The following is a 26,474-nucleotide window of genomic DNA, read 5'->3' as shown; positions in this document are numbered from 1 at the left end:
TGACATCTTGATTTTTGCCAGCAACATGCACATTCCACCATGGTCCTACAGGTTGTAGCTGTATCAGGGATGTAGAAAAAAAAGAGTAGGTGAAGTCATCAAGGAGAAAGATGTAGTCCACTTTTTCTGTGATCTCAACCAAGCCAGCTAGAAAGATTGTCTCCTCTATGCAACTTTCCATAGCTACAAACAAGTTACTGATGTTCAGATTCTATCCTATCCGCCATCACTGTAGGATACAGAAAGAGCAGAATTGTTTTGCAATAGCTTATATATCAATGGAGAAAAACATTCTCTTGTTAATAGAAAACCTCACCAGGTCTACAGTAGAGTAAGTGGAGGTATGCATACTGTCAGTTCTCCTGGAACACATAGGTTAAGACAGATAGTCCATCCCAGGCCTTGACTCATCACTGTTTTACAGACAGTTCGGGCAACTGTCTTTTAGAGCTTTCCACACTCCTCAACAAGCTCGAACCCTTGATCTCATGATACCCAGTCTTGTCCATAGACAGTTACAAGTCAGGAATCACTAGCTTCTGTTGCTGAGTAACAACTGCACAGTCAATGCCATGAGCACAGTACTTACCACTATAGCAGATACAGAGCAGGCTGTCATGTACATCTTTTAGGATCCTCGGTAATTATTCCAGCCTTGAAACACAGAAGCAAACTTTACTAGCTAAATTTTCTTCATATCTTCCGTTGATCTTCACACAACATGATTAAAAATTCAGAGTATAATAGATCCATACCCATGTTTTTATCCACCATTGGCAGAAAGCTTCATGTTCTTCAGACCTGGAGAGACATGTAAGTGTTACAGAAATACTTCTTAGTATTCTAGAATTCTACTCTTGTTGATGACAGTTAGAACCTCTGTAACACAGACAGAAAGCAAAAAGCCTCAAACCTAATGTACTGCATAATCTGCAGGAGGCATTAATCTTGTCTCTGCCTAGTTTTCCTCTTGTGCTGACCTTGGACACACAAAATTGGGCTGCAGAGGCAATCATTCACACTAATCAACCCCGATCTCATAAAGCGAAGGAACACTTCTTCCACCAGACAATTCTGAAGCTCAGATTCAGACCTGCCTCAGTGCCAAGCTCTTGCTACAGCACCAAGCCTCTTCAGATTGTGAGCTGGACCTACGTCTTGCTTTTAATACCAAAAAATGCCCATCAAACTGTACATAAATCCTTACATATAGCAGATTTCTCAGAGCCGTGGAATCACCTTTTGCAAGTCAGCATGGCATAGTGTCTTTTATTTAAAATATAACACAATCCCTCGTTACTTGGAGCATTTTGAAAAGGTCATCTTGATAATTCTGAATGGACAGTTCTTAGAAAGAGATATTAGACTAATTAAACTCTGGTGCTTCTTTTTGGACTTAACGGGGGATGAGGATGTTCATCACTTTGGAAATTTCCCCTTCTTGTACAGACATGACTGAAGAACAAAAGTGTGCTCCCTAAATGATTGTAAAGCTCCATTGTTCCTTACAGAGTTGTAGCATAGTTTTCACAGAGGGGGACTGAGGGGAAGGTTGTTAGGTTTTGGCTGGAAAACCGTATTTCAGAACAATGCTAATCAAACTAGCAATGACTATCCCATGGGTAAGTGTGGCCAGCATTGTTCTTTGGGGAAAAAAAGAAAGAAAAAAAAAAAAAAAAGAGCACCAGCATTCTTCAGAGACACTAAATTAGTATTCTTTTGGCTACAACTGACAATGGAACATGTTGGTACATAACGCCATTCTGGTGGAGAAGGCCTAACGCTTTGGATAGTTACCTGAACATTATCGGTGCCTCCTCACTGGAAACAAAGTTATCAGCATTGCTGCTTTTTCCCAGTCTTTTTTCCTTCCAAGCAAATATGACAGACTACAAGAACAGTTTTTCAGTTCCAGCTAAATGAGCAACAGGTCAGCTCTAAGTATAATACTATAAGCTCTAAGCATAATAATATAATAAGACATTTCTAAACATCCAAAAGATTGTGTTTCATGAATAAGCTGCTTTAAATGCTATTTAAACAAACTTATCCACCACTAATACCAATGTTGACATTGTCCTGGATTTATAATGCATTTTCAAAGGTCATTAATATTATCATCATCAAATATCCAGCATTTCTTCTCTGAAAGGAAGAGATTTTTGTTTTCTCATATGTGATCTGATAGTATCAAAGAGAAACATTTCCAATTTTTTTCTGCAAACACTTTTGACTCTCTGTTCTAATTCAAGACAAAAATAAACTACATATATTCTGAAACCTCAAACATCCCACCAGGGAGATGCTCAGTTTTTAAGCAATCTTCATCTACTGTAAATACAAACCATTTTGAATGTTTCTAGGAAATTTTATAAATGCAAGTCAGCTTGTGCTACCAGAACACTTGGAAAGAGAATACCAAAAACAAATCACCCAGGCAATTTTACATGTGTACTCTTTTCTTCCCTTCAAGCTATGGATCCCAGGGATGCTGGAAGAGGAAGTGCAGAAGGCCTGGAGAAGGTTGTAACGGTTGTGGTTGTAGGAGGCCACAACACAGATTATGGCCCTGGGTTCCTGTAGAATCACATTGGCCTGGTCCTGAACATAGACCTCTTTCTGAAGGCAATATGACTTCTTTTCACACCAGTTCTCAGTCCCTCATTTAATCTCTCCTGTCTAGGCAGGGTGTTCCCATCTGTAGTCCTCAGACAGGTCACAAGATAGCAAGGGCACATACTCATTTTAACACTGAAATACTACAGTAAACCAGATGCATTGATGAGAGTTATCACTCAGTGGGAGCATCCCAGTCCAGTAACTTGGCATAATTACCCTCAGTACTGTGGGTAAAGGCACTCACATCAACCTCCATTCTGATCTGTACCTTGCTTAGAACAAGTAATCCTACTTGTTTGAGAGGAGTGACAGTAACATCTACAGAACAAGACTGGGTGTATCAAATACTTACTTAAAAATCATCCTAAAAATACACTAAAGGTGAGATGCACAAAAAGGTGAGAAAATCTAAATAGGACATCCTAACAAAACTTTACTAACAATGGGAGGAAATCAGTGCTATAAGGGAATTAGGGTTAAAATTTGGGTAAAAAATAAATTCTGTGTTTTCAGTTTGTTTTAAAACCAAATTTAAATCAAAACAAAAAAGCAAGGAAAACCTTTCTGATCTTTTTGAATAGTTAATACCAAAATATCACAGATATTCAAGACTCATGGACATCACACCAGTTGAAGACTGGATTCATTTTGTTTGTTTTGCCTGGAACTGAGGTGAAGTTGAAAATTAAATTCTCAACTGCTTTGCTCAGGAAGAGAAAGTTCTGTGGGACTTAAAGCCTGATGCGTTAGACGCTCAATAAAGAGTTGTAACTGAGATGCCCACTTGACCACAGACCTTTGGCTCACTCAACAGATGTTGGAAAAGGTATTACAGAACTTGCAGACTCTTGCAAAAATTCTATTTTGGAAGGCAAATACCTCTGCCTCACACAAGTTTAGAAAAATAACTAGGCCAGTACAAAAGGATGTTTACTGTATTATATTTCCCTTTTAAACGTGAGCTTTCTTTCTTTTATTAAAATAACAGTACATATGTGCTTTATCTAGGTTAAGTTATCATTTCATCAACAAACAAGTACTGTACATCCCACCCACCCCACTCTGGAAATATCCCAAGTAAAAGAAAATAGCAGCAGTGAAGAACATCATCATAGTTCTATTACTTGATTGTGAAGCACATCTTTTGTGCAACTTGTGTGCTTTGCCCATTACACCATCGGGAGCAGTCAGGGAGGCTACAAGAATCACAGAATTTCACAGAATCACAAGGTAGGAAAAGACCTTTAAGATCATCAAGTCCAACCATTCCCATCCTATGCTAAACCACATCCCTAAGTACTTGATCTACCCTTTTTTTAAACACATCCAGAGATGGTGACTCAAACCCCTCCCTGGGCAGCCTGTTCCAGGCTCTGACAACTCTTTCAGTAAAAATTTTTTTCCTAATATCTAATCTGAACCTGCCCTGGTGCAGCTTCTTGCCATTTCCCCTTGTCCTATCTCCTGACACTGTGTGAAGAGATCATCACCCACCTCTCTACAACCTCCTTTTAGGTAGTTGTAGGCGGTGATAAGGTCTCCCCACAGCCTTCTTCAGGCTAAATTTGTCTCATGCTTGCCTTCACCCACTTGACAAGCCAAGACTTGACACACCAAGTATACTCATGAAGTCTAATGAGCTCAGAGGGGCATACTCCAACTATTTCTGAAGCTAGTATTTTGCTTTATCTTCAGCACAGCAGGTAAGTCAGGTTTTGATAGTATATAGCACAGAAATGTGTTATGTGTGATAGAAAGCTGTTGTTCGTGAAGTAAGGGATGGCCATGCTCATGGTATTTAGTCATTCATATCGCCCATCTTTCTCAACAGAGAAAGGTGGCACAAGGCAAGAGTACAGGAGAGTATAGGGCCACTTCAACTAAAGCAAAAAGATAATCAGAATCACACAATCAGAATTACAAGGTTGGAAAAGACCTCTGAAGATCATCAAGTCCAACCATTCTCATCCTATGCTAAAACATATCCCTAAGTACCTCATCAACCCTTTTTCTGAACACATCCAGGGAAGGTGACTCAACCACATCCCTGGGCAGCCTGTTCCAGGCCCTGACAACTCTTTCAGTAAAAAAATTTTTTTCTAATATCCAATCTAAACCTGCCCTGGCACAGCTTCATGCCATTTCCTCTTGTCCTATCTCCTGTCAACTGGCTGAAGAGACCATTGCCCACCGCTCTACAACCTCCCTTCAGGTAGTTGTAGGTGGTGATAAGGTCTCCCCTCAGCCTCCTCTTCTCCAGGCTAAACAGCCCCAGTTCACTCAGCCGCTCCTCATAGGATTTGCCCTCCAGCCCCTTCACCAGCCTGGTTGCCCTTCTCTGGACTTGCTCAAGGACTTCAATGTCCTTCTTATAGTGGGGAGCCCAGAACTGCACACAGTACTCGAGGTGTGGTCTCACCAATGCCGAGTACAGGGGCACAATTAACTCCCTAGACCTACTGGCCACACTGTTTCTGATACAAGCCAAGGTGCCACTGGCCTTCTTGGCCGCCTGGGCACACTGCTGGCTCATATTCAGCCTGCAGTCAACCAACACCACCAGGTCCTTCTCTGCCTGACAGCTCTCCAGCTAGTCTCCCCCAAGCCTGTAGCGCTGCATGGGGTTGTTATGTCCCATGTGCAGCACTCTACACTTGGCCATGTTAAACTTCATCCCGTTGGTCTCAGCCCATCGGTCCAGTCTGTTCAGATCCCTCTGAAGAGCCTCCCTACCCTCAGGCAGATCAACACTTCCTCCCAGTTTAGTGTCATCTGCAAACTTACTGAGGGAGCATTCAATCCCTTCATCAAGGTCATTGATAAAGATGTTGAATAAGACTGGACCCAGGACTGAGCCCTGGGGGACGCCACTCATGACCGGCCTCCAGCTGGATTTGGTTCCATTCACCACCACCTTTTGGGCCCGTCCATCCAGCTGGTTTTTAACCCAGCTGAGGGTCCACCTGTCAAGGCCCGTGGCAGCCAGTTTCTCAGTCAGAATGCTGTGAGAAACTGTGTCAAAGGCTTTACTGAAGTCCAGGTAGACCACATCCACAGCCTTCCCCTTGTCCATTAAGCGGGTCACCTTGTCATAGAAGGTGATCAGGTTAGTTTGACAGGATCTACCTTTTGTAAACCCATGTTGACTAAAAAAACCTGAAGTAAAGCTCTAATCTAAAATGCCCGAGTTGGTGTCTCAGGGGTATTATGTATATCCTATTGCACACTACAGCAACTGGAATTTTCTTCATTCAGAAGGCTCTCGCTTCGTCACATGAATACAGATCTACAGGGTATTAATCAGGGAGGATCATACTTAAGTCTGAGGAGCTCATAGTCACTGAGGCAATAGTATTACACCAGTTGAACTGTGGTGTGAGACAAAAAACAAGGGCCAAGTCTTGTGTTTAAATCAGCCCACCACAGAAAACCTTGTGCATAATAGCCAAGGGTATAGCACATTAAAAATACATTGTGAAAGAAGAAAAAATGCTGTGCGTTATTTTGTAACTACCAAAAACCTCCTTTTTCTTCTTTTCCATGTGTAAGTCATTGCTAGAAGAGCCTCTTTGTTCAGGCCAAGAAGGCTGGCATGAGGAAAGGGAGGTGTCTGGTCCCTAAACATGAGATCCTGTTAATATTACTGATAGACTATTCTTTAAAGAGATCCATCTGGTTCTTATTTGGCATATTCAGAATAGTAGCTTGTTACATTTTTACAAGAATCTGCGTGATCCAAGAAAAGCAAAACCTCATGTAATGAAAGAAAAAAAGAGAGAATGCTTGTTAAAGAATCCCATTCGTGCTGTACAACTTAAACATTCATCTCCAAAATGGCTTCAGCCTGTTCTGTTTGCAGCTGTCAAATTTCTTTGCTTCAGGGGGAAGGAGGTAGAAGGCTACCTATTTCCCCTCAATTTTACAAAATATGCATAAAAGTAACATCTCCTGAAGTCCAGAATAAATCTTCTCTCTTCTCACAAGTCAGTATGAAATGCTGCCCTTCATAGCTGTATTACAAACCACAGGTTCCTTCACTCCTAAGCTGCCTCTGCAAGAATTTAGGCTGAAGGCAGGAGCTGAGGTATGATTAAGTAAGGTCAGGACCTATCTGTGATAGTAGGCACCTTTGTCTGGATAATAACAGTTGCAAATGTCATTCTGAGCTAAGTGTGGAAGCATAGAAGATGCGCTGCCAAAGGTGGGAAAGAAAAAAATGTCCCAACATACAGACTATTTCTTTCTTCAAGTATTAAGCACACAATTTCCTAACAACAGAAAGGACTTGTATTCAGCTTGTAATATATATAGAATCTTGCATAAATGCCTTGAAATAATCAGGAGCATCATTTCTTAGTGTATGCAGCCAATAAAAATTTATTCAGAACCCAATGCTTCTGTTTCATCCAAGCAGAGAATTAAACCTATCTGTTCACGCTGTTTGTCAGCACTGTCCCTTCCTCTGGCGGCTATTTAAATCAGTGTTGCAAAATGTTGTATACCTTCCTGATTTATAAAGTCATAACTCTATTCTCAATTTTGAGGATAAATTTTATCTATTGACAACTCTGACAAATAGTATATTGTATAATACATAAATACTTATGTAAGTACTGCAATGATAGGATGAGGTTGCAACTACCAAACCTTCTTCTCAACCAACAGACAGTGAGAATTCAAGACATAAATATGATCAGACTAAAAATCTAGTACAAAGACTAGGTTCCTGAGAGGTCATTTGGTTTTCAAAAAGGTTTCTGTGTACAGAACTGTAGGTTCAGGATAGAAATCAGCTATAAGCAAGCAAAGTAGATAACGTAGCAAAATGCCACTACCATTAACCTCCAAACAACTGTTGGTTTTAATTACCATATAACTGTACACAAGAAGCATTACTCTTCATCATGGAGAAATACTTATCCTAGAGTAATGAAGAAAGCGATTAAAACTGATGTCAGAAGCTGCTGAAACTTTCCTGAGTCTGAAAATGTTCCAAACTCAGAATCAGCAAAATCATATGATCATTGGGATTCAGAAATGAGAACTGCCATTGAAACAAATTATTTTAGCAGCAGAACCACAAGCTGATACGTTTCCTTTTCAGTTTCTAAATGAAAGAGCACTTAGTCACTTTCACAGTGCTACAGAGGCGCACAAAAAACAAATCTCTGCCTTCAACTGCAAAATGCTTGTGCCCAACAGAAAGCAGCATGCAGACCTGCTCCCCTCATCACAAGCCCCCCACCCCTGCCTCCACTCCAAGCACAAAGGATAGCACCACAAGCCCCCGTGGCTCCCTACTCCACTGCCAAAATCTCTCCATTGATCTTCTACAATGCACTGGTGCTCTGTCACTCCCAAAATAACACTGGTGTTATGCTTCAAATTTAGGATTTGAAACAATGCAAAATGAACCGGGTAGCAGAAGAGTGCCACTGCTTAGCACAGACAGCAAGGGCTGACACTCAGAGAGCTCTGTTACGTGGCAGTTCATGCACGAGTAGGGCATTTCGTTAGGGTAATACATTTGGCTAATGGGATATTCCACTAGCTGCTCTTTGTGCTTTGCCAGTTTGCAATACGGGTGGAAGAAGGTCTTGGCACAGAAAATAGAAAAGAACTCTGGTTTCCTAGGCTGAAAGGATAATGGGATGCATCTTTCAAAACTATTACTTGGAAAAAGAAGCATCATGAAGGACCATCCCTCTCTGGGACTATAGAGAAGTGCTGATGCTTTGCAGAAACCACTGCTAATTTCTCCACCTCAGAAGAATGCTCCTGATAATATGCAGGATATACAGATACACTGAAACTGAGAAAATATGTTTCCCTTCAGCTGTCTAGCAACAAAGACATCTTGATCCCAGAGACACTGTTAATCTGGCTCCAGATGGACCTCAGACTATTTGTTACAATTTCAAAACTTTGCTTCACAACAAAAAAAAAGAGGAGACACCTGAGAATGCATATGTATATGCATATAAATACACTTTAAAGTGCATTCTTACCACCAGAAGGGTTGCGCTGGAACTTACTGTGACTGAGTAACTCGCTGGAAGTCCCACTGCAGCCAGGCATCCCAACACAAGGCCTTCACCGCTTTCAGTGGCAAACTTGTGATATAAGCTATTATGTACAGATAATATCTGCATTATCTCAGCTAAGCCTGAAACAAAATAGTAGAACCATTTCCAGGTATGAAAAACTGTAAACATCTACTTCATTTCAGAAAGCTCATAACTGAAAGTGAAACTTTTGGTCCAGCTGCATTATTGTCATACAGTGCACCAGAGTCATGTTCTTCAAAGTAATAGGGTACAACAAAGGTAAGATAAAAGGCGTTTTCCAGAACCTGCTTTCATCAGAAGCATGGTTCGCTCTTGATAATGAAGGACAGCACCTCTGCCATGAGGACCCCTTTCTTTCTGGAATCCTCATGAGGTTATACTGTTAGATAAGGTTGCAGCTGCTATACCTGGGCACAGCAGCAGTATTTCTACACAGTGTGGGCATGACTACACTGGGGTGCAAACTCTATGTTGGGGTGCCAGGCAGAAGAGCAGCTCCCTGGAGCAGTGGCACCGGTAGTCCTGGAGGGCTCTCCAGGGCTCAATCAGGGAGACGGCAGGACCTGTCCTACCACCTCAGTCAGGAGGGGGCAGCTGGGGGGCACTTGGGGCAGCCCCTGCCCCGGGCATCACACACCTAACTGGCAACTGGTGTTTTGTATAAACAAAACACATTTAAAATGTTATCAAACAGCAGGACTATGAGCTATTAAAGCTGTTTAAAATGCCAGTACTTTGTTCATATATAAGGCAACATACATTTGCCAACTAGTAGACATTATACAGTAGTGCTGGGCTGGAGGATGGAAGGAAGAGCCTGCTGAGTGCAAGGACTTTTTTTGTTTCAGAAAGGAAGAAACCCCTTGGTAACTTACTTATTCGATCCCCATGAACCAACCACACCTTTCAGAGCTCTGAACAACTCAGTTTGGATTTCTCTTTTCACGTGGGAGAGAAAAGGACTTTCACTGGAATGATTTGGCTGTGGTTGTGCAGACCTTCCCCAGCCCCTGGTGCTGCTGTTCCACACTGGGAGCTCCTTCACCTCCTTCTTTCAGAGCAAGAGGTCCTCTGGCTGCAGGGAAATTGGTGCCTTAGTTTCTTCCTAGCAGGATAGATGGACCATTCGGTCAAACCGTGACAGGAATGTATTCCTAGAGTAAAAAAAAACCTGTTTCCGGGTATAAGAGCCATCCAAGACTTCTTAAAGCAGGATTCACTAGCAATCCTTCACTGAAGGCATCGCATTTTGTCCCATCAACAAAACCATGGTTATTACATAGGAAAATAATCCTTCTTGACAAATATAATGGAAAAAAAGGACTTGGTGTGTTAATGAAATTAATTTCTAGCATAGTTGTAACTCATATCTACTTGTTTACAAATTGTGAACCAATAATTAACATGAAATGGTAGGCATGTGAAATGTAGAAACACAAAACACAGCACTATGACAATCTCAAGCACTTGTGGAGAAAGAAGAATCCCAATCAAGACCATCACAACATTCTCACAGTTGTCTTATTGCACCAGCAGATAAAGATCATTGCCCATAATCTATTTCTCACTCAAATGCATCAGTAAGTTACATAAGGTACTCATACCTTAGAATTCTGTAAAGCACTGGAAGCCTGGACTTAGTGTTGGGAGTGAGAACAGGGCTTTCATAGAGAAGAGGAAAGATGATCACAACTGACAATTCATCAAAACTAAAATTATTCCCAGAAGAGCTTCCTGTCTTCAAAAAAAATGGAAAACCGGGATTTGAAATTCTAGAAATGTGCCATTTTGACATTTTTTAAACAAAAAGTCTTGGTCTTGTGGTTAAAAGCATCTTCTGCTGTTGAAACTTAATTTAGTTTATATTAAAAGGTTAAAAAAGAAAAAAAGAAAAAAGAAAAAAAGAGGTCAGCATTAAAATGAAATATGTTTGCTTGTTTCTTAACTCACTCATGTATTCACTGAGCCCCATGCCAGACCTAAAATTTCAAAATCAACAGAATCCTTGTGGGACAAGAAAACTGTTTTCTGTATACCCACACAACAAAGGGAACATTAGCAGTTCAAGTTCTTCCCAGTTTCCTTACAGTGTGGTTCAAAAATTACTTTTGAGAACTGCCTTGATGAATGGAAACATAGTCTAGACCTCCAGCTTTTCAAATGTTTAGCGACTTCTTATTCCCGTCCGCTACCCCCCCTTTTTTTTTTCATTTCCATTATTATATTTTTTAAAAGAGAGCTACACAGTCTTAAGGGGACTAAAACCAAGGAGTCCCTTCAACTAAACCAACTCAAAATTATTGTTGCAGATTCATTAAATCAAAGTATTAAAGATACACACCTATATTTTACTGTGGCCTTTGCATGGTAAATAGATTAGTCACTGTTGCCGAAACTGCTGTGACAAACTGGGTTGTTGAGGTTTTTTTAAAAGGATAAGATACTTGACAAGTTTAAGAGCAGAGGGCACTCCTCTTTTTAAGCATCCAGCTATTCTGTCCTCTTTTCTCAAGAGCACAAAACCCCACAGCAAGTGAAAGTTAAACTTGCTTGAAACAGCACAACTTACAAATTCATGGAACTTAAGACCAGAAAAGACTTCTTGATAAAGTGATCTGAATGCCCGTATATGACAAGCTATCACATTTCCTCTGGGCTCTCTTCTATTGTGCTCCCTTCATTGTATCTGAGTGACACACTGTGTTTGGATAAAGCGTGTCTTGCAGACAGCCCTCCAGACAAGGGACAGTGGAGATGTTTATTTAGGCACAACGTACCTATGTACAAGTAGTGAGCCACAAAGAGAGTTTCAGACACTCACAGAAAGAAGGGTAACTAACCATCAACTACAATCTAAAAACTAAAAATCTGCCTCTGGAATTATCCATTCCGGATACAAAATCATCAACTTTCCCTGAAACAGTTGAAAAGCTACACCACGTGGTTTTTCAGATCTTTCCATGTTAGTTAGGACATCCTAACTATGCTGTTCTAGCTATGCTGCTGAACCCACCTCTGTGGGTGGAAAACACACTGGCGCAGGAGTAATTTGTCTTACAATTAATGAGATGGTTTAACCAGGAATAATACCTTTTGAGACCATTGTGATGATTGCTGATGGCAGCATATCCTGCGCATGTACTCAAAACCCTTTGTACCGTAGGTTACAAGGGTTTTATCAGAGAAATAGTTCAGTGTAGTCATAAAGACGGTACTTGAGAGCCATCATGAAATAGCAAGGTCTTTCTTTCAAGTATGTAGTCACTAAATTCTTTCTTTATAGCAAGAAAAATACATCTCAACATTGAAGAACTATTGCTTTTCACATCAAGCTAGTTTTCCCAAACTTCCTACTGCCCCACTAGATTTAAGTTTCTGCAGTGCCCAGTGTCACAAAGCACTGGAAATCCAGGGGGAATAAATGGTTTAGCTATTCTGAGGTGGAGGACTGCTGTGGGAGGGGAATAAAATAAATTAAAATCTTCTTTTAAGGTTCTTTTTTAAACAGTGTGCCAGATCACCCTACATGGAGGAGAAAATTAAAGCGTTCCTTAGGAATGGTCTACAGTGAGAAGAATCTTAGAATTTCCTTCACAAATTGTCTTTTATTTTGCTAAGTGAATATAGCTTACTTGTTTCAGATTTTAATGACTGAAATACATCAGGTAGGGAAGCAGAAGCATACACTCATTCATGAATCAAAGTACATTGAGCTCTTTGTAGGAAGGGAAGGTCTCTCAAGTCCTCAAAAAGAGATTTCCAAAATTGTAATATGACTTGCAGTGACAGAAACACATTGAAACAGTACCACAGTCTGTAATTTTATTTTTTTTTTAATATTTGGAATGATCTACCCTCAATCAGGAGATGGATTCACATTGCTGCTATGGTCATCGTTACATCTAAGGAGTTCTTTGCAATGGTATTTGTGAAATTATAGACCTATTGCTCTTAAGACTAGACCACATATAATATCTCATATTCCTTTCTCTTTAGTACAATCATTTAATTTCACCCAGCTGTGTATCTATTGTTTGCTAAAGCATACCATCCACTCTCAGTTCGAAGATTTCAAGAAATGGTAAGCTCACTGTTCCTCTTAATTATTTGTTTCCAGGGCTGATAAGTTCATTGTTAGCAACTGAGGAGTATCACACTATTTTAGGTGGCAACCAAAAAAATACTGGGAATACCTCTACCTATTTAAACTATGTTATTTGAGATAATCAATGTCCTTCCCACAAGGCCTGTTCATCTTAAGAGCAACAGGGCTTTAAGAACCTCTTTTTTTTTTTAAACAACCACTACTTTGTGAACTTTTCGCATTTGTTTCTCATCATTTGAGTTTCTAGAAGCTTATAAAATTTGGAGGCAAATCCATGTTCTGGTTTCCATCTCCATAGGCCACAATGCTTTCAAACAATGACTGATACTTTCTTCTGTAGCTTTCCGTGATTTCCATGCAGCCTTTTTTCATGATAGAATGGAAGCCTTCTTCTCACAATGAAATTATTCCCATATGGCCGCACTGCTGAAAATTCATGAGAACTCCTGCACATGCATAAAAAAGGAAATAAGAAATGTGAATACTCTTCAGGATGCCACAAAACACGTTTCCAGATAAAATAATAGTTTGCATTTTTGCAGACCTTCCCATCTTCAAAGCATTGGACATGCATTCATCATCAGAAAAGATTAGTGATATTAAATGTCATAAATGTTATTTTGCTAAGGTTCTGCTTCACTATCATCCTCACATTTAGCTGCCGCAGTTCAAGGGGTGACAAAACTATTATGTATGACTGACAGACTTAGCCTCTGTAGCGCACCCAACTTTGACAAGTACATCGCCAGCAGAATTCTTGGAAATCTCTCTCCCTGGAACAGTTAGGATATGGAGAGTGTGCGTGTCTCACAAAGGCTGTCTGCTACCATATATTAAGACCAGGTGGCCTTAATGGGTGGGCTACAACCCTCTTATCTGCCCTCCCTCTGTAAATCTGTGCTTACTTTGAAGCTTTACCCTTACAAGTTCTGAGTCCTTTATTAGAAGTTGAGGCTCAGCATCCCAGAGGATTAGCCTTTATTGTCTCGCTCATGGCCAGGCCTGTCTGAAGGCCCTTTTTCCTGTAAGAGGTTCTTATTGATGGCAGAAGTCCTGTGGAGGATAACTCCCAGAATACATCCATACATGGCAATGGACCACAGCGCAGAGACTCCTGAGCAAACCAACAGCTGAGGTAGTCCCACAGCATACTGCTACTGCAGCACCATGCAGAGAAGCTGCTGGTTTCCCAAAAGCAACTCAGCCGTGTTTTCATGGCCCTGCACAGAACCAAGTCAGCCCTGTCTCTAGTTCAGAGTTCACAGCTCTACCAGTTCAATGCCCACCTCACCATGACTGCAGCACCCTCTGTAACAATGAGACATGGCTGGCAACTGCCCACTGCAGTGGACTGTTATAGCAGTCAGCACTTCAGAAATGAACGCACGATAATGCTGAAAAGAAAGCAGGAAAGTACTTCTACAGTTTTACCTTCAGCATCTGTTACACTGACAGAGAGAGAAGCCTACGTTTGCCTGATTTTATCAAACTTAGCAATTCAAGCATCTTCTACCTAATTTTAGGCCAAAGAAAATTGCAGCAATGCAGAAGCAGATGATAAATCAAAAACAGAAAAATAAGAATTAAAGCTCAAGTTCGGGTCTTTCATCTTTATTACCCTTCTTTATGTGCATATGGTAGGTGTTCAACACTTTCCATGGTCCGTACGATATTCCCTTGTGCTTCAGGAGCTGTAAGGCTGTAGTTGTCTATAAAAAAGCAACCTCATGGTTTCCTGTGACCAAGAATTGAATGTGCTATTTGTTACCAGCTGGTTCACAGACAGATTGAGCCCAAGTCTTGGCTTTAAGTGATCAGACTTACTTTAAACTACTTGCTCATGGGGTGAATTCATGTATAGAGAGAATTCTGGTGCAATATTTTATTTCTCACTTATGGTGTATGACTTTTTTTTCCTTTTTTTTTTTTTCCTTCCCTAAACCAATATTAAAACCAGAACCTATAATATGCCAAATGCAGACTGCATTTTTTGGAAAGCTGATACCAAACATAACAGTAAATGAACCCTTCTGAAAGGTTAAAGTTGCTTTCTTATAAAACATTTTCTACCAGGAAATGGAAGTGGAATGTTGAACTAAGCATTTAACTTGAAAGAACTGTGCACAGGCTCCAATGGTTGCATTATCCTTTAAAATAAAAAAAGCAAGAGGTTTTTATGAGCATACATAGCTCCAGTTTCATAAAAAGGGTATTATGGTGACAAGGTAAAATGAATCCCAGCATTTTGGGTGCTTCTTTTAACCTTCAAACGGCTCCCTCCCTGTGCATTAACCATTCTTGTGTGAGGTCTTGCAGTATGGCTGAACTCATAGAATCATAGAATCATTTAGGTTGGAAAAGACCTTTAAGATCATTGAGTTCAACTGTTTAACCTAGCACTGCCAAGTCCACCACTAAAACATGTGCCCAAGCACCACATCTACATGTCTTTTAAGTACCTCCAGGGTGGGTGACTCAACCACTTCCCTGGGCAGCCTGTGCCAGTGATTGACAACCCTTTTGGTGGATAATTTTTTTTTTCTTTTTTTCTAATAGCAAATCTAAACCTCCCCTGCCACAACTTGAGGCCATTTCATCTCATCTGAAATGGTCAGCTCTTCTCCAGGACAGAGTTCAGCTCTATGCAAAGGACGTAAAAGAAAGCTGTTGAGGATAGGATCTGCAAAGAAGATTCCCTGACAGAGCTGATTGCAGGAAACAACACAAGGCTGCTAAGAGACCATTGAGCACTAGCTAGGAGACTCCACTTCTGGGGTCCTACCTTCTCCATAAATACCCACTCTAAATACCATAGACACCTCTTACAAATACAGATACCATTTGAGATTAAGGACCTGTTGTGCTAGCTTCTGCAAGAAATTACTGAAAGAAAGTAATTGTACCAAACCATACAGTTTTACCACTTACAGAGACAAAAAAGATAAATGGCAAACATGTACCACAGGGTGACTGCCCAGCCTCAGGAGTAAGACAGTCCTGCACGAGGGCAGAGACCATTGTATCTTTATATTAAATAAAGAATGTCTCTTTACCAGATACAATCTTCTGCTTCAAGGATTAACAACAACAACAACAACAAAAAACACTTCACAGTTTCTGTGACTCTTGATTTTGATTCTTTCATCCTTCAGGAGGGACTGGGGGAAGCCATTCAAATGAGCTTGGCAGACTGAGCTACTGCCGATTTGCCAGATTCCAGTGTCCTCAAGTGTGACACAGCGTTATTATTCAGTGTCCTGTATTTAAAATCAGAAGTGATTTAATCTGGCGCTCTGCCATCCCACTTGCTGACATGTTGACACCATGTAAATAATGCATAGCTGTGTGACCACACTACTTTCATGCCACATGCTGAGACAAACAGACAACACCTGCTATTATTATCAGACCCATCTTAGATACCTTGGAAATCTGCAAAATGAACATCTAAATTACTTTAAACGTGTTGTGGACTCCAGCTCCAAATTCCTTTGTTAGGACTCAAAGGGAACCTGTACTTCCACTGTAATTAAAAACAGACTGCTGATTTACATCTCATGCCCTTTAAAAGTCACTCTTCTAAGCCTGTTGCTAAATAACTGAGTTAACTGACACAGGAATTTCAAACAGCAAGATTTTTCACTCTACAGTGTTGACTAAAAAGGCCACCATTTTAGAAGAAACCCCAAAGAGCCACAAAACTTCAGCTTTAGACTGCAAAATTCTAACTACCTAATTAATATCAGACCCTGCTCCCTAAACCTACCAACGGCATCAGGGCATGCCCATTAGACCAAAGGACAATTGTGATTTTCACTGGGTAACAGAGTAAAGCAGAGGTGGCCCATCCAATATCTTACACAACTGTCTTTTATCCCTTAAATGTCATACAGCCTGCCATATTGAGAGCATACCACAACATATATTCCTTTTCACAGGGCATTTAACAAGGCTGAAAATTATTATCTATACAACTAGTCCCTAACTATTGCTACGTACACCCTTCTTTCCCATCCTGTGACTGCCTAGCAGAAAAAAAAATCAAGTGATTCTATTTTTACCTTTCCATGGTGTACAACAGGAGAAAACTTGTTCTTCATTTCACTGAGCTATGCTGCAGAGCAGGACTACGATACACATTCTTCCTGTGAAGACATCCAGGAGTAACTGTTAAGTCAAGAGACAACAAAATACAGCAAACAATGAAAATTAAAAATGAAGTCTTTATGGTTCAGAAGTTGTGTTGCTCTGGAGAACTCCCCTCAGTCCTCACTGGAGAACTGCACCTACATAGACACACAGTTCCTTACTGAATTTAGATTCCCAAAACCTGGAATAAGCAAGCATCTAGCTCCAAACCACTGAACTATGCAACTAGATCACAATTTCTCAGAAAAAAAAATCAGATTTACAGCTCAAAATGCTTTGCCTAAATGAATTCTTTCAAAAACTTTGGAAGCAAGCAAACATAAAAAAGAAAGGGAGGGGTTGGTGGGGATTTTTTTTTTCAGTTCCTATGAGACAGTGAGAGCACACAGAAATTTGTGGGTTTTTCTGCTCAAGGATAAATACACTGGACAATATTCTGTACTTGTCCATATTGTTCAAAAAGATCAGCATTTTGTGAGTCCCAGACTGAGACCAATTCTTTCTGTTTTCTCCATTAAGACAACCAGGAATCTTGTGGTCTCTTTTCAAAGGAATGTCTTTGTCCAGAATCTTGCCTCAGAAATTTATTTGCACTATGTTATTTAGAACAGAAAAGAACACTGGAATGACTTCCTAATTTCTTTAGTAAATCTGTTTTCAATCTACTTTATTCCAAGCATTTTTACAGACAGTTTCTTACATGATGTTCTACTCTGAAGCACTGTAATTGCACACACACTGCTCAAACTTTCTCTTGACCGGAAGAGAATTGTAGTAACTGCAGTAAACTGAAAGGAAAAGTTCAGGGAAAAGAATAAGTTGGTTGAGAAGATAACTTATTGCTCGAGATATTCTGAGAATTGCTGTGTGTAATGTCCTCTCACAGAGAAATGGCAGCGCCTGTCTTGTGGAGGTTTCTTACGGTTTTTGTTTCGCCTGGGATTTGGATTTCACAAGGCTAACTAGATTGCCCTTGTCTAGGAAACCCTGGGGGTAAAGCCAGATGGTGTCTGTGTGTAAGCTGGGAAGAGTGAAAACTGGAAAAGGGTAGTGGCTGAAAAACCAAGGAATAAAACCCACTCAACTAGACAACTGGTTAAAATATAAAAAGTTGACAAGAAGTTATGACGTGGCATGATGAAGCGCGCTCACCACAGGCAAAAATATGAGTATTTTGAGAGGAACGTCAAATGTATTTGGACATTTTTTCTGAAGTTCATCCACAGCTTCTTTCAGCAAGGTTTTCTCTCTCCCTTCTTAATGGAAGTCTTTATGGTTTACAAGTGGAGACGGCTGTGTCGCTGTAGAGAATTCATCTCAGTCCTCACCAGGGAATTGCACAGAAATTGCTTCAGAAAATTCTTCTTGCTAGATACATACCTGTATAAGCAAGAATAAGTGAATTATTGCAAACAAGGCCAGTGCTAGACAAGTGGCAAGTAAAAATAGCACAACTTGCACATTCTTACTGAGAGCTAGCTCAGCAGTCAGCAGCACTGCCTGAATGGTCAACTATAAAAGCTCCTGCTTTGTGGTAACCTGATTTGACAGCTTCCTCTACCAAAACGTCCTATTTAAGTGACTTAACATGTACAGGTAAGTCTCATAATTTGTGCTTCTTAAAGTGCATCAACAGTGAAAGAGAAAAATCTGGGTAAACGTGAGCTACTGAGAGCAGTGATGAGTCTCTTTGAGAGGAAATGGTGCACTCTTCCTGTCATCGCGGTTTCTCTCTCGGTGGTGGAGGGGGAAGGAATGAGGAAAATAGAGACTCTGCCACATTCAAAGTCTTCTGATGGTGAGGCTTTCTTGCATTTTATCTGATGTCCACATTTACAAACTTGAGCACATGTGGTTTCACAAAGATGCTCAGAAGGGAAGATAGAGGCGATGAGTAGCACATGCGTGACTGGTTTCCTGTGGTGGCTGAGAAGGAGGGGTGTGCTGGATGCCAGGCCAGGCTGGCAGGGCAGCAGCAAGAGTTGTGGCACAGAGTTTGTGTCATGGCAAGAAGCTGGCTGTGGGGGCACACAGGATGCACATATGTACACGAGACCAATTGGAGCTCAGGGGCAGTTAATTTCCTTGCTTGTCAGTTGTGTCGTTTGTAGACCAGTTTCAAGTGACATGCAAAATAGGACTGCTTTTATACACATAATGAATGTTGTGCCATCCATACAGTGTTTTGAACATCTTCTGTGATAAACCATGATGTTTTTCATTTTCCACCATCAACCTTCCAGCTTTCAATAGAAAAAGCGTGCACGGTTCCACATAGAGGTGTAATCTCTGCTTGATTGTTTACAATTCCAGTGTTATACCCTTTCTTATCTGTTCACTTTGGCTAATGTGGCTTGATGATTTCACTCTGTGTTTTCCCTTTTCAATCATATACATCAGATAGCAGATATTCGTACTTCCCTTCCATCATGTGACATATTTTCATACTGCAGAGTGACAACGTGGCAAACTTACTTTTGCAAAGTAGTCTTCATCCACTCCACAGTGTTTCTTAGGAACTAGATAGAAACTTAGAAGCCAATTTTTAAAGTATATATTAGGGAATGCAAGGTTTGAATGGTCCTGCCCTTGCAAACATTAAATGCTATGTGCTACATTTCTGCAGAAAACCTGTACTCACTGAATTAGCCTGAAGATACATTTGTTATTTAAGGTTAACTCTTTCTGAAGCAGCATCTTTGAACCTCATTTGCTTCATCTCTGCACTAGCCTGCTACCTCTGATGTTTTCAATGCCATTGCTGTGAAAGGAGAACACACTTGCAACACTGTACTTGAAAGGTAACTGTCATCCATCTTCTCTTTTACACTATGGGAGGGTATAAACAACTGGGAAATCAGAGGTTTACTGGGGCTGCATTGAAAAGTGGTGAATCAGAGTTTCATTGAACATTTGTTGAGGGTGCTAGGCTGAAATTATAAAGGCATTCAATGTTCCAGACAAACCTATACTTTACTTCTGTAAGAGCTTAGGTACCTTAATTCCACTTAGCTCAAGGGAAGTGCTTTCAAACTCCTTAAAACTACAATAGGCAACTAGCTGAACGTCAAAGGCCTGAACAGCCATTAAAAATCTGACCCCCTGGTCTTGTTGACCAGTACTCTTAGCCTACCAACTCAATTCAGTCTTGTGCAGTGTACTGTATGAGTGTTACCTACCTACCCACTACAACTAGGTCATTGCCACCCATCTGAACAGTAGCTGAGAAGTAATGAATGAGAAAGATCCCTCTTGGCCTGTATTTGTAGTTGTGACATAGAGGTAAAAAGCTAATGATACCATTATAACCATCCTTTCCCTCCTGTTTCCCTACCTCTAATTAAGCATGCAACAAATAATTATCTTCCCAAAGGCCTTTTCTCAGGCTTGGTGTGAGGAAAACATACAGAAAAAAGCTCTGAAAAGATATCACTAAATAATTCATCACTCTAAGAGGTGGGCCTTATAAATTCTAAATAAATACTTTATTTCAAGAAAATGCAACAACATTCTAAGATAGGATCAATGGGTCTGAAGCTACAGCAAAGCCTACACACTCTAGTTAAAATAAACCAATTTTTAAAAATTACTAGCAATAATAATTTTTTTAAAGACAGAGGAATTTGTTCTTTTAATATTACAACACCAGTTAAAGATCTAGCAAGCCAAAGTGTTTTTCTTTTCCTTACCAATTAAATCATACACTTTTTGGGGGTAGAAATGTGTCAGTGAACTCTGTTGGACGATCCCTACATTATGGCTGGACTGATTTCTCTGTCCTTTTTTGATAGACAGACATTTAGCCAAGCCCTGAATAGCTTCAGTTATGCTGATTCCAAAGGTTCCTTTGACAGCTGGTTTCCTTGGCTATGAATCCTTATGTTTATAAACTTTTCCATGATATATAATCTTAACTTTTCCTTTCACAATACTTAGGGCCTTTTTTTTGTTTTAAATTTTTCCTTTATTTATTAAATATATATTATTTATTTATTTGTTAACTAATGAGAATAATCAAATATCATCTCTTTTCCATTTCCTTTCTACTGTGTATGGCAACAGAGGTCACTTTAAATTTCCCAGATTAAAGTGATTAATTATCTCAATTTAGCATCATACCATGGATCTTGTTTTGCAAGCTTACCATCGCTTTTCTTACATAGCTCAAGATTTAGCTAGTTTTCCTTAAACAAAGTATCTCAAATGAGTTACAGTATTTCAGCACATGACCATGACCATAAATGACCATAAACAAGACTATAAAGTTTTCCCTTCTCATTATCTAGATTCAAATGGATTAAGTTGTATAAATGGTTATGTGGACCTTTCACCAGGGTAGAAAATGTAAGGGTTTGGTGAGCTGGAAAATATCAGTGCTGCAAAAAAAGAATGATGCCGATCATTGAGACAACAGTTGAAGAGACTAATTCTAATCAGCAAAGAAATGAAATACTAGATCAGTATCAGTGTTAATCCCACTGAATTGGGAGGCTGGTGTCTCTGTAACCACTACAAGACAGTTAAGTGGGGTCAGGGAAGGAGATATTTATTTTAGCAGGAGTAAAGACAATGTGAGAAAAGGAGCAGTGGGCTGCAAATTAGCACTTTGAAAAGCTGCTGAAAAGGAGACTCTTTTAGAAGCTGAAGAAGGGCCTAAAACCAACTTGAGGGTTTTGGGGAGCTACAAAAGGTATATTTAGCCATGCAGAGCCATGCAGTTCATGGCTGAGGATTCTGGGAGGAAGGAGGCTGAACTGCATCCTGAACAGACAGAAAGGTGAAGGAAGTGAAGTCCTATCTTTCTTCCTATCCATTCCCTTCTGCTAGCAGTTTCTTTCTCGGTATGTTCCCTCCCAAGGTGCCCAGGCATGCTCCTCAGTGCAGTATAGTAAATTCTCCTCTAGATAAATTCCATTAGGTGCATTAGAACATAGAAGTTCTTTGGTGGACCTAGCCCTGGGTCGGATTTCCATGAAATGGTTGTTAAATCAAAAGCAGTAAGTATCTGACAGCTTCTGGCAATTCCACTAAGCACCTATTTGCCTTATGTGTCCTTGAACAACTGACTACAAGTGCCCCAGCTGGTCATTGCAGCTTCATGGATCAGGCAACAGGATGTGTGAACACACACGGAAAGACAGATCACGATGGTATGACTCTGGGAGTCTTTTCTATTAACAGCATAAGCACTTGGTTCAGACTGTGTTTGTTCAAGCTTCCGGACACATCTCATTCTCATCAAACATGATCATAAGACTAACGGGAGCTTTACCAAAGTGACTCCCGTGCAGTCATTAATCTAATTTGTCAAGACATTCTCACACTACTAACCTGGCATGCATCTTTCTAGTCACCATGTAATCACTTACATTTTGTCAGTAGTTACACAGCACCAAATGAGCCAAGACCATTCAAATATTTTTGACCATCTCTCTAGTTTCGTTCCAACCATGGAAAGTAACTGAGCCAATTCCAAATATAAAAGAACTGCTTCATCTGGGCATTCATCGCTTGTAGTGACAATCAGATAAGTTGGTTTAGAGTAGGAGTGTTATGGCCACTGAGTAGAAAACTCACAATAGCCTCAGAGCTGACCTTGTTTGCCAAGTAGCTTTTAGCCACAATACCATTTCCTCCATGAACCCATTAACCCCTGCATGTGCACCTCCATCGGTGTGTTCAAGGAACACTTATTTCTGTACCTCACTGACCCCTATCACCAAGCTGAGGATTACCAAGTTCTGCTTTTCACTACAGGACTGTCGCTTTTAGGACGTGGGAAATGTGGTTCCTTTTTTTCAAAATAAAGGAAGTCTGAGTAATTCTGTAAAGCCACAAAGACCAAACTCTGCAAACACATTTATTCCAACACCTCACATCATTTCAGCTTTTGAAGTTCTGATGTCCAAAATAACCTTATTAAAAACACAGAGCTTTTAAGCATCTGAGTTCACCTAGGGAAATTATTTTCCCGACACTGAGGACAAAATTCCACAAATCAGAATACTGCACTTGAAAGTTTTCTTGGGACTACAAGAATGTGTTGTGCTTCCATCTATCTGCTCGGTAAACTGCTGCTAAGCATTACCACTCTATATAAACCATTTGGCAGCATTACTTCTGGGTTGAAGAGCCACTAGATTCAGTCAGACATTGAGAAAATCTCTGTTTTGCTGGAATTCCTCTTTTTACATGTAGTCTTGCATCTTCCACTGGCATGCCATAGGATACCACATATCTAACTTGCTATCTGGAGCCTGCAACTGCAGTCTTTGACAGAAGCAGTCACACCTGCTCTCTGGTGGAACCATTCCCGTTGATGTGCCATCCAGAGGAATGCCACTTTGAAATCACTGCTGCATAAAATGTTTGCATGGCCACTGGGACAGGTAGCAAGGCAGCAGGAGACCTCAGGCTTTTGGGCTGCTGCCGATGCATGTTATCAGTCAGGTCCTAACTGCTTCAGCCAGTGCCAAAGCATTGAAGCAGCACCAGAGCAATCTCACCAGAGTTCAACAAAGCACAGTGACCTTCAGGAAGCAACTGGGAACTATCTGCATAGCTGTGGCTCACCCTCTCATATGCCAGCATATGAGCTACTCACCCAAGTCTTCCAAAGCAGCAAGGTACCTGCCTACTGCACACCTTCGGAAGCCAAGAGATGTATGGGACATCCAGGATCAATTAGCAGGAGGAGATAATCAGCTCATCACTGATCCATAGACAGGTATGTACATGCTGAACCTGTCAAGTCCTGGGACAGCCTGACAGTGAGGGCTTTAAAGCCAGAATCCCTTATTAAACAGAGGAGATACCGTCAGTGCTTTTGAGGTTCAGGGACTCTGGACCTTGCTACCTACAGATTTAACCAGTTAAATATGGTGATATTCCAGCGATAAGCTGCTTTTTTGATATGGCTTTGAGAAGGCATATATTTAAGTGGATAAAAGGAAAATAATTGGGTCAACTAAATTAATTGCCCAAATACTTCCTAGTACAGCTCAGGAGAATCAAGTTCTAATCTGAATGAAGCTTCAGAAAGACTAGAAACTTGTTAATATGAATACCAACATAACGTCACTCATTTAAATGAAAGCAATTACTGAGACAATACTTCACATTTACAAAGCCCTTGATAGCTGGGATTTTAAGCAGAACTCAGGCTAAACCTCATTCTGGCCATTTAGGTGTATGGTAAAACTTCCACTGAAAATTGCAGAAGGCAGCTGAGGCCTCACAGAAAAAAATTTTTAAGAATTTTTAAACTTTGACTTCATGGCTTTAAAGCATTTTGCAAGCATGTACACCTCTAAGGTTTTATAGAGCTGGTGAGTAAGCCAAACCATATGAGGAAGAAATAATTTGTTCTAAACCACAGAAGAAAGAGTTAGAAATTGGACTCAGAACTGCTGATAGCCTGTTCTTCTCTGTGGCATGGGAAAGTCTTCTCACTGAGCTTTCAAATGCACAGGGCAGAAATGATACTATCAGTGACTTAAAGCTGTTTGACTTGTTTATGAAGAAAAATTGCCATGATGATACTTGTAGCTATACAGTTTTCATTTCCTTATTACAAAACGTAAGATACTTCTTACTTTAAAACATCCCTTCCATCTTAGTCAGGCTGAGTTTCAGTGTTTAATGCAGTTTAAGTAGAGACCGTAGAAACTGTAAAAAACCTTACATGCTTTATCAGATCCTTCCAGCTGTCACAGTTAAGTTTTTAAGAAAAAAGATAATCAACAGACATGACAGAAGCACACAGAAAACATTTCAAGCTTCCTTCTTCCTATTTTATCTTATAGAAATCAGTAAGACAGATTCTTCTCCTTGAAATGCTTACATCCCCCCTGAAAAAAGAGCATGTATAACTAGACAGCTGATTCTCAACATGTGACCAAGGATAAATGTCAGTTCTTTGGGAAAATGAAGAAATGGTGTTTGAAATAATAGTTTAAATTAAAAAAAAAAAAAAAAAAAAAAGAAAGAAAGAAAAGAAAAGAAGAAAACCAGAAATTAGACAGTGACAAAACGGCACTGAGGCAGATTTCAGGAAATATGTTTTCTTTTGCAGTGTTACATTCCAAGATATTTTTAAATCACAGATATTGAAAACAGACTCCCATACAATTCTTAATCAGTTACAGTAGCCACTGGGTTTAGTGGTTCCTAACATGTGGCAAAAAAATATAGTATTTCTAACTCAAGTCATGTCATGCTGGTATTTTACCAGCATTCCTCATGCTATTGTTACAGCTCCACCAGTTTCACAGCATTTGATTCTTTCAGAATGCAAGAACCTTGTATCTCCCTTTCTGATATTCTTTTCATCTCTCTATCTCAAGACACTCTGAGCCTTACTCCCGATTTTGTAGATGAAGAAACTGCAACTCAGAATCACAAGGTGACTCTCTGGAATCAGCCAGCAGTAAAGCTTGCTCCAGAGCCTAGAATGGAAAAATCAGCACAAGGCAGCACTTCCCAAACTTTATAGACCCTGTTTGGTCCTACAGATACACTTCTAATCACTTCTAATCACCTCCCTCTAATTGGCACCACAGCAATGCTGCTCTTGTGCATCTCTGAGGTAGCATTGCTTCCTTGTCCTGAAGTTGGGATCCTAACCTGCCAGACATGGCTGGTACACAGCTCTGTATCACAGAATCAATCACAGAATGTGTTAGGTTGGAAGAGTCCTTTAAAGGCCAACCACCCCTGCGGTAAGCAGGGTCACCTTTAACTGGATCAGGTTGCTCAGAGCTTCTTCAAGCCTGACCTTGAATGTCTCCAGGGATGGGGCTCCGCCACCTCTCTGGGCAGTTCCAGTCTCTCACCACCCTCATAGTGAAGAACATCTAATCTAAACCTACACTGCTTTAGTTTAAAACCATTGCCCCTAATTCTATCGCTACATGTCCTTACAAACAGTCCCTCCCCAGATTTCCTGTAGGTCTTCTTCAGGTACTGGAAGGCCACTATAATAAGGTCTCCCCCAAGCCTTCTTTTCTCCAGGCTGAACAACCTTCTGATCATCACTGCTGTAATCCCCTTAGAAGCGACAGCCTCTGGAGGGGATGCCTGAGCAGGGGTGACAGTCCTCCACAGAGGGCAGGGAGAGGGATGCTACCCCCGCAAGCTGATGCCCTGGTCCTTCCACTGCCCCTTGAGATTGTGCTCCTGGAGGTGCAGAGTGAGGCACAACCGATGTGGTCGCTCTCGCACACAAGCCCTGACCCACCACACCTGACACATGGCATATGCCAGTCCTCACCCCTGTGATTTGCATCAGATTCAGATGTTAGGAATCCACATGTGTTGGGTCAGCATGTTAACTCTCATAAAAAAAGAAACTATAAAAAGTATTACTCATCTGTGAGAAGCTGGTAATTATTTAGTGAAACTTACTCTTTATACAAAACACATTGAAATAAATCACAATAACAAAACCTACCTGATTTCATAATCAACTTGTATCCAAGATGTAATGCTTTAAAACCCATTAAACAGTTTAACAATGGAGTAACTAAAAAATT

General features: G+C 40.5%; 1 long non-coding RNA gene across 3 annotated transcripts in view; it reads right to left on the bottom strand.

The window, feature by feature from the left end:
- Positions 1-614: 614 nt before the first annotated feature.
- LOC311190258 overlaps positions 615-26,474 on the bottom strand; it is a 64,408-nt gene continuing 38,548 nt past the window's right edge. For 2 of the 3 annotated variants that reach the window (XR_014617196.1, XR_014617197.1), the window contains 2 exons: positions 16,854-16,937; positions 12,622-13,238 (listed from right to left, as the gene is read on the bottom strand). This is a non-coding gene — a long non-coding RNA (uncharacterized lncRNA). Of the gene's footprint in view, positions 802-12,621; positions 13,239-16,853; positions 16,938-26,474 lie in introns of those variants that run through there. The other variant, XR_014617195.1, reaches the window with a different exon arrangement.

This window comes from Gallinula chloropus (genome assembly GCF_964237585.1).
Source record: "Gallinula chloropus genome assembly, chromosome: 3".
Lineage (NCBI taxonomy): Eukaryota > Metazoa > Chordata > Aves > Gruiformes > Rallidae > Gallinula > Gallinula chloropus.
This window is presented reverse-complemented; position numbering and strand designations above follow the sequence as displayed.